Consider the following 10516-nt stretch of genomic DNA (forward strand, 5'->3'; position numbering starts at 1 on the left):
TCTACATGGGCAGAGTGATGAGGGATGACATCACCCTGGACCCCGGACCTCAGAAGATTTGGGTGAAGGGAATGACAGAGTTGTTGAGATCTATTACACGGGTTGACTTGGCATGTAGGACCTATCCTGTGGGGAAAAGTGATATATGGTGTGAGTGTAATAACTTACTGGTTAAGGGGGAGGGCAATCCCAAAAGGTAGAGTTGGCATTTCCAACGCATCCCAGTAGGAGAATCTCGAAAGTTTGATGAGGGGCAACAAGATTTATTTAAGGGGTGATGTGGCTATCGTGGGCTCAATAAGAAGATACATGTTTCCTTTAGTGTGATAAGTCAAAGTGGGAGGATTTTTTATGGTCCACATAATACCAATAGTTCAATCACAAGGTACCCTTGACCTTTTTGAAGGAGTGTTGAGGGAAATCCTCGGGATTTTATTCCCAGGGTGAGGTGGCATTATGGGCCCAGATCTAATAGAGTGGGCATCTTGGGGTTTTATTTATGTGATTGGTTGCATTGAGACCCATAAGGCATATAAATACATGGATGAGTCGATAGTTGGGGTCAAGCTCCCACATGGGCGTTGACTGGGTTGTCTATGCAGGCATCGAATGGTTCCATGTGAATGCCACGAGGTAGGTCAAGATGACTCAAAAGATTTACGAGAGATTTTTTGGCGAAAATCACATGAGAAACCATTTGTCGACGCGTTTCGAACCAACCAGTGTGGTTCATCGTCAAGACAAGGACAAGTTGAAGAAACAGATCCAGCTTAGCATGTTAAATAGTCTGAGCAGAGCCTCCAACGGTCAACAAGACCAACGGCTAAATTTGACTGTTGGAGGCTCTACTCAGAATATTTAGCCGTTGGTCTTGTTGACCGTTGGAGGCTCTGCTCAGACTATTTAACATGCTAAGCTGGATCTGTTTCTTCAACTTGTCCTGACAATGAACCACACTGGTTGGTTTGAAACGCGTCGACAAATGGTTTCTCATGTGATTTTCGCCAAAAAATCTCTCGTAAACTTGATATGGATCACAGAAGCCTCAACTCTACAATGACTCAAAAGAGTTTAATAGGCCAACCCTTGTGGTTTAACAACTTGTGAATTCAGAGCCTGATTGAGGCACAATTATATATCGTTGAAATCATCTCGATGAGACGAATATAATGGTATTGTTTGTTTCAAGTTTTGAGAAGGATAAACAGAAGGAAAAAAAAATTAGATCACATTTCGGTAACTAGACCATGGATATTGGGTTTTCATAGTAACTTCCTCCTTCTAACCTTAGTAAGGGTTAGGGATAGTAGAGGGTATGCTACATGTGGTTAAATGTTTTTTTCAAAAAGAAGGGTTTGACTATGAAGAAACATTTTCCCCATTAATAAGGTGGAACAAAATAAGGATGGTGATAAATTTGGCTTCATAATATGATTTGAAACTTCATTAAATGGATGTGGAAAGTGCCTTTCTTAATGGGGATTTAATATATATATATATATATATATATATATATATATACATATAATCAACCCTAGGATTTAAAGTTCAAGCGAAGGAACATAAAGTGTGTAAACTCATCAAATATGTAAATGGATTGAAATAGGAATTGAAAGCATGGTATGCCAAACTAGATGAATACCTCATGTATTTTGGTTTTCATTGAAGTGAGTTTGATGATACTTTACATTTCAAGGTGAAAGGTCAAAACTTGGTCATCATTGTTGTTTATATATATATATATATATATATACATATAACTCAACCCCTAGGATTTAAAGTTCAAGCGAAGGAACATAAAGTGTGTAAACTCATCAAATATGTAAATGGATTGAAATAGGAATTGAAAGCATGGTATGCCAAACTAGATGAATACCTCATGTATTTTGGTTTTCATTGAAGTGAGTTTGATGATACTTTACATTTCAAGGTGAAAGGTCAAAACTTGGTCATCATTGTTGTTTATGTTGATTACTTAATCATTATAGGTAATCATGAAAATCACATCCAACAGGTGAAATATGAACTTCAAAAGGGATTTAAAATGATAGAATTGAGGCCACTTTAATACTATCTTGGAGTAGAAGTTTCACACAACATCATAAAAATTCCTTAGTCAAACCAATATGATAGAAAATTGTTGGAAGAAGTTTGGCATGGAAAACTGTAAACCTTCTCTTACTCCTATGGAGAAAAACCTCAAAATTTCATAATTTGAAGGGGGAATTGGTAAATAGTACAGTCTATAAATATTTGATTGGAAACTTCATTTACTTGACAATTACATGCCAAGGATTTTCATATGCAGTTGGCACTCTTTCCATATTCATGCAGACACTTAGAGAAAGTCATTGGAATGCACCAAAAGGGTCCTCAGGTACATCTAGGGAACAAAATATTTTTGGCTTTTCTATAAGAAGAACAACAACTTTATTTTTGTTGCATATTCAAATGCATACTTTGTAGGAGATATCGATGATTAAATATCAACATCAGGTTATTTAATGAATATGGCTTCAACAACATTTTCATGGAGTTGTAAAAAGCAAGAAATGGTGGAAAATTCTTCAACAGGGGTAGAATATACTTCAGCTTGGGAAGAAACATATGAAATTGTTTGGATATGTAGAATTTTGCAGAACCGTTATTCAACAAACACCAACTACATTATTCATTAACAATCAAACACAACCAAGATGACCAAGAATCCAAATTTTCTCAATAAAACCAAGCATGTCGACACCAAGTATTAATTCATCAGGACTCTTGTCAATAACAACATCATCAAGCTAGAATATTGTCTATTTGAAGATCAAATTTCATACATTTTGACTAAACCACTAGTAAAAATAAAATTCACAAAGTTTAGAGAAGAAATTGGCATTTGTAAAAAATAAACTTCATAATTGAAGAGGGGAATATTAACCCCATAATCCTAAAGCTTATTTAGTTATTCAGTTAGATAGTTTTCCTACATTAACAAAGTTATTCTAGAATGTATTATTTCTAGAATAATAAAGTTAATTCTAGAAGCTTTGTATTCCCTAGAAGATAGATGAGCCTTGTCATAGCCTTGTCATAATGATTATCCCTAAGTTGTTGATCAAGGACACATGGCATGTTGATATGAGGATAGAGATTATATATATGTTATGCCTTTCACCCCTTATGTAATTTTTTTTCTCTCTCATTAATAAAGTTACGTGTCTGAGGACACTTCTACTAAATTTATCACTTCTGTTATTTGGGAGTCAAAACTCAAAATTAAAAGAATATTTCAGTGAATGGTGAAGAAAGTCTATGACTTGCCTCATCAAGAAAAATGCCTCTTTAGAGAAAATTAAAAAACAAATTGAAAAAGGAGAATCCTTATAGGAATAAATCTTAAAATAAAAATAAATCATTCATGACTTACATCCAACTTTTCAAAAAGAAGAAGAGGAATGGTGCTTAAAATCCAAGATTCTATTGTTAAAATCAGGAAACTGAGGCACCTTCTTTTTTCATGAGTAAACCAAGGCTAGAAAACAAAAAAATAATATAAAATACATTAATATAGAAGATGGGAAAAGACGATAATTTTGAAGAAATACAAGAAGCAACCATTTTGAAAGACTCTATAATGTTAATTTTTCACAGTGTTCTATGTTGCAATAATTACTTAAAACAATATATCATCCATTTTCATTCACCATAGTAATAGTTAAGAAATTATAGATATAACAACAAACAATAACGCACAATAGAAGATAGCCAAGCACAATGAGACACACGTATTTTTGGTCAAAGACCAGAGAAAAACCCCACATGTTGATAAATCTAGGGGTAGCTAGATTAGGTGATTTCTCTTACTTTGATAATTTCTTGTGATGTATTTTAATTTAACTTGATTAAATTCTTCTTTCACTTGATTATTATTATGTTCTTATCATAAAAAACTACCAAACTATGAATATAAATTATACAAGAGGACACAAAATGTAGGTTGCATGCCAGGACCAAAACCTCTCCTATTGAGATAAAAACACACAAGAATTATTCTCTTCTTATAAAATGTTCATATGACAAATTCCAAGACCTAAGACCCTTGTCAAAAAACCCTCCAAGTCAAAGTCAAACTTCTCCTTCTTGATGAACCTTTCTTTTCACCTACAACTTCCAACAATTTCAACCCAACAACTTTGACCCAACAACTTCCAGCAACTCCAACCTAACAACTTCTAGCAACTTTGACCCAACAACTTCCAACAACTTCCAACAACTTTGACCCAACAACTTCTATCAACTTTGAACCAACAAATTCTAGCAACTTCGAGGCCCCATCAACTTCTTCTGAAATTTCGACGTCCCCAACAATTTCTTCTATAACTTTGAATTCCTTACCAACTTCTTCAATTTCAGTCTTAGAGCTACTTTAAAACCCCTAACACGAGAGGGAGAGAGCGAGAGAGGTAAAAAAAATCGATCTTGCTTCTCTTCCTTCTTTTCCTTGATTTTTGTGCTTTCCAGATTGTTTCTTGAGGAGATCAAACTTACTTTCTTGCTTATTTAATGTCTATCCAAATTAAGTCGAGGTTCCCTTATATAGGCTTCTTAGGAGGTTGAATTGTTGTCCATGAGGCCGACTTGATCCTTCTTGTAGGCTGACTTGTTTGACAAGGTCTTGGAGGGTCTTTATGACACTTTTGAATTTACAAAAGTTTTCTTTACAAGATACAACATGCCCAAATGAGTCTTACATGTATGATAATGACTCTTTTGACTTTATGATTCTATGAAAAACCAAGAAGCACTCAATGGGGGCTTGAGATACAATTAAATTTATCTTGAGCATGAAACCCATGCATCAAGAATGACAAAAATAAATTTATTCTCTTTAATATCAAATATCTAAAATTATGATTACAATAGACATTGAAGAGTGAACCTAGTTACACATTTCAACACTCCCTCTTAACTAGGGAGCTATTCACAATCCATACAAGGTACTTGGACATTCTCATACTAAAGAATTCTCATCAGAAGATTCAGATTGGTAAGTCATCTCATTAGCTATCTTCTTAGTTTATATTATTGCATGTCATCATACCAACCAACATTGTCACATAGCAAGGCCTTGACTAACAACTCTATCTCTCCACAAGATTGGAGCACAATGTTGGCGAGACAATGACCGATAGACACCATCATCATTGTATCTGAAGGAACATACCCCATGCGGATGTTCACAAGGTATGTCCTTTTAGGACCATTCCTATCTTGGAATAACACATCTGATGATCCCTAGTATTGCAACAAGAATGTTGCAACTCCTAAGGCTATCAACTTAAATTATCAACCCGAGGTTCATACAAGCCTAAGATGGGTCGACACTGTATGTGCAACATGCACCTTCCTCTTCCTAGTCTGAATTACCTTGATGAAATTGAAAGAAGGCAATGAAACAACTTCAAATGAGCAAATATCTAGGTAAGTCGCCATTCCTAAGTTGCAAAAGGTAAATAACGATGAGCAAATCTATTCTACTTTTGCTGGAAAGTAAATCTAGACTAATTGCAGAAATCAAAATTCAAGAAGAAATAAATGTAAGATCTAACTAGCAACCTAACCAAGCCTCAACTCAACAAAAATGGTTGCAAAACATTCAAAGACTATAAATCTACTTCTACCATGAATTTGGAGCAGATCTGGGCAAGGAAGATCTTGAACACAAAGTACAAGATGTTTGTCTCTTGAGTTAAATTTCCTAATTCCCAAGAAAATCAAATGAAAATGAGATGGGGTAATTTTTTTATTAATTAGGATGTCCTAGGACTCTAATCCAAGTGGAATCGTTCAAAAATACCCTTGTTAACATGTGCTAAAAAATAGTAGAAAATTACTACTCTAAAAACCAGAAATTCCATAATCAGTGAGCTAGTTAACCTACCAAATTCCTAACTTGATCAAGTGAAAATGCTATGGGGTAAATTTTTATATTAATTAGATTTTTTTTAGGACTTAATCCAAGCGGAATTATTCAAAAATAACATTGTTAGCATGTGTTAAAAAAACGCAGAAAAATACTATTGTTTCACTACAAGATTGTTGGGAATCACTGTCTATCTACTTTATTAACCAAATAAAAGTTCCTACTAAGTCTATGACTTCATTTTTATGGTCTTATGATCATTTTTGAGTGCATATGGGTGGTTAGGAGTGTTGTGGGTCAAATTGGAATGCATTTGGAGGCTTTTTTCGTAGTACTATAGGATCGGGACAAAGTGCTACAGGATTGTCCTATTTAGATACAGGATCAGATCCGAGAGAAACATGTGAGCTTAGAAGGTTTTTTGAAGGCAATAAATGGGGGGATAAGGTATGGGAAGGGTGTATGAAGCCCTTTCCAATCCTAGTGCTCCTTAGGAGCCCATATTGCACAAGGAAATATGCACATGATGGCCTTCAACAAATCTGGTAAGTGATCTTTGTTAACAGTCTGCTCGAAGAGGTTTTTGGGGAAGGAAGGAAAGCACTGGTGATATAATGACAAGTTTAAATGACTATGTGTAGCCTTGAAAACCCATGCCCTTACCTAGACACAAGATAGATTGTTCTTTTGATGCTTGAAAAGACTGCCAAACAAATGATTTAATTGTAGAAAAAAGAGATAGAGAAGGAAAATAATTCAAGATCTAAGTAATAAAATAGGAAATTAACTATATTTTTGACTTTCCAACTCAATATCTACAACCAAACTTTCTACAAGAGAGGTGATTAACATACATGCACAATCAACTTTCTCATAAACAAATTCTGCTAGAAAGGAAAGGAAATATTGTTAGCTACATACAAGAAAGAAGATGCATGAATAAAATACATAAAGGAGAGAGAGTAGAGCCTCTGGGTTAGGTTCTAACCCAAGAGGAATCATCCCTTTAAAGATGCATTAGAATGAAAATAAGATGGCTTTCATTCACTATCAAAATAGTACATAACAAAATACTAGGAAAAGAAGCCCGCTACTCCCCAAAATCTATTCTCCACTAATTCGAACTCACCTATTGGGATACTAGGCCCAATTATTTATAAAAAAAGACTTGAGGGGTAGCCTCCTTGAAGAGGGGGAATGTTTTCCTCCAATTCCCTAAAATTGTGGATCTGGTTCCCTGATTGATTTCGAATGCCAAGGAGGATAGATCCTTTGTAATCTAGCCAAGCTCAAGATCCTCTTTTGGTGGGGAAAACATCCCTACATTTTCTCAATCAATGGAGTTCCAAAATTTGATCAATAACCTCATAATATTCCTTTAATTTATTGGCAGGGAACAAGTCCCTAGATTCTTTCATTCTGTAGATCTTTTAGAGTTCACTCAATATTCTCTCAATATTTTGCAAAAATTAATAATATTAGGCACATAATAAGCAAGGGGAAATCGAATTCCTAGGGACCCATTAATACTATGAATTAACTCTATAATGTGAAATTAAAAGGGTTAAATAAATGTTTTAGGTGTCTAGGAAAGACCAAACGGACCTTATAAATATCCAGTTATGGGGCCCATCAACATCCTCAAGGAATTCCCTCCTCAACTACTCTTGCCTATTGGATGTCCTACCACATCCTAAAAGAGTATCATAATCAATCTCAGATGCTTACCCAATCCTCCATTATTTCTTCATAACATGAAGACAAGATTGATGTGTCTATCTCTCCCTCTCAAATAGGGAGGATCTACACATTCCTATAAAGGGAATATTCCCAATCTCCCTTTTACAAGGGACTTTCCCAGACTCCCTCTCAACTAGGGACTTGTTTCTAATAACAACTCTCTACTCTTTGGTGGAGATCATGGTACTATCCGCTGCTTCTAGGGATCCTCTTTCTGCGTCATGTCATGAATTTCATCTTCTTCATTATGGAGTATTATTAATCATAACTTATTCATAGGGCTTCAACCATCATTCTCCATCACTCCCCTTCAATGAACCATAGGGTTGAACTAATAGTCATGTCATCCTTCTCTTCATCGGAAAGTGATCTTCTAGTCCACATCTAGCTTTCCTTCATATAACTACCTCTTCCAAGTCATGTTTCTTTCAGGATATTCCATCCAATCTCATGAGTATTAGTTGTAGGTGACTTCTACAACCTTATTTCGGTATCCTTGTTTCAACCCAACCAGATGTTTTCAAAAATAAAAAAGAACATCAACTCAAAGTTACCATTTTATGATGGCCTTTCGTCATGACATCAGTTTCTTGCAACATCAACATCTTGCACATGTATGAATCCATATCCAGGACATTCATCACTAGGATTATTCTTTTGCAGTGTACATATCAGGGTCTTCATACTTTATTCTTCCATGGAGATGTCATAACTAATTCTTCTAGTTATCGGATGCTGATCACTTATCTTATCTTATGTGACTATAGTTGCATCTTTCATGAAATATTCTTCCTTTATTCACATATTGCTTCCCCATGAACTTCTATACATAGTTCCTTCATCATAGGAACCATAGATTCCAACCACCACATATTATTTATGAGGTCATATTGTTTTCATTTTGTCAACATGTAGAAGAGTTCAAGGCACATTGTCTACATGCCTTCATGCACCATTCTAATGGAAGAGTTTCTTCTTCTTCAATCATGCTCATGAGATAGAGTATTCAACCATTCTTTCTATTATCATATGATGACATGACTTTATCTATTTATTACCAAATATATATACACATCTCTTCCTCCATGTGGTCATCTATATTTTCTTCTAGCAGCTTTCTTTTCATGCTTAAAGATAAAATTACTTCAACCAACTGGACCTATTTCAAAGCTTTGTCATCATACCTTACCAATGGATCCCACACAAGGTGGAAGGTGGACTTTCTATGAGGCACTTGCTTCTTCATAGTAGGGGTGAACCTTCTCATAAATATTCTAGTGGAGGATCTTAATGATCCTCATTTTGCAAATGCTCCTTTCTAATAATGACGATGGTCTCTTTATCTTCTATTTTGCTAGATGAATTTGTCCAACCATATATACTACTACTATGGTTATCCTTCTATGCTTTCAATGAATAGGCCATGAGTTACTTCCTTTCTATTATGATTATTGTTTTAACCACATGGACTTCTTCTTTGGATATGTCATGATCAGTCATAGTAGAGATCTTTCACTTCCTCCTTTAATTTATTCTTTTCCGATTCTTCCAATTCTTCGGTAACATGGGTTTCATTTCTTTCCTTTCTCTTCTTGTTGTCCTTCTTGAGTTTGGGACAATTCTTTTTAAAGTGCCCATATTCATTACACTCATGGCATTTTATCTTTGACATATCGATATTCCTTTTTTTCCGAGGATCAAACTTTCCAAACTTTACTTTTTTCCTAGCCATTGAAACATATGCTTGAACTTGTTGATTTGATCCAACATCGCTCTTTTCCTTCAAACTAGTTTCTTCAATCTTACATATGACCAAATTTCACTGAATGGAGTGGCTTCCTTCTTTCCATAGACGCTTGATACAAAGGTGCCCCATTCACTAGGTAGTGCATTGAGCACAACAATGGTCATTTATTTATTGAACATTATTTCTCCTAATTCTTGTAGTTATCTCTTATTTGAGATACCCTCATAAGGTATGAGGCTACCCCTTCATCCTTCGATACCTTCATTTTGTATAGTTTGGTTCTCAATGATATAAATTAATAGATATCTTTCAATTTCCCCAACTTTTCTACATAAGGGATGAGGGAATCCTTGATTGATTCTATGAGGATTCTTTGAGCCCTTATTTTATCTTTCATATACTTTAATAGAGCTTGAGCTTGTTCTTGAGATGGTTTGGAAATTGAACCCTTAACATATTCAATAACTTCATTTTATATGAGGATCAAATCTATCCTCTTCTTCCATACAAGGAAATTTGATGACCCAACCAGTTTGTTGTTTTCCTTTTAGAATGAAGTCATGTTGATAGTATATTCATACATAAATATAAAGATACAACTTAATTTTCAAGTGAAGATGCTTATTTGAGGATGATATCTTCAACTTGATGTCTTCTTGATGATGCTGACAATTGAAGATGCCTTCTTGAAGATGATTGCTTCCTTGATGATGTCTTTCTCATTCAAAGATGACAATACTTCTTTTCTAGATGATATGCTTCAGATGTGATCCTTTCTTCAAAGAGAGGGAGATTACCTTTCTTTATTTTATGGTAATGCTTCTTCTTGCTTCCTTTGGATGTATAAATGTAGAATATGGATACTTCAAGATGATTCAAATGTGTAGTCATTCTTTCTTTAAGTGGAGGTAGGGTCCTTGAGGTCTTCTTCTCCTTGTGATGATATGATCCTTGAGATGAGTACTCCTCCTTGGTGATTCTTAGTCCTCCTTAATGATTTCCTTGTGCTTGGCGCTTATGTATCCTTATTCAATTATGTGATCTTCAGGCTACCTCTTCTTCTTATTGTAGTCACCTTAGCTCTGATACCATGTTGAGAAATCTAGGTGTAGCTAGGC

The sequence above is a fragment of the Pinus tabuliformis genome, chromosome J, assembly GCF_031772625.1.
Source record: "Pinus tabuliformis cultivar Carrire ecotype Pingquan chromosome J, CPIR1, whole genome shotgun sequence".
Classification (NCBI taxonomy): domain Eukaryota; kingdom Viridiplantae; phylum Streptophyta; class Pinopsida; order Pinales; family Pinaceae; genus Pinus; species Pinus tabuliformis.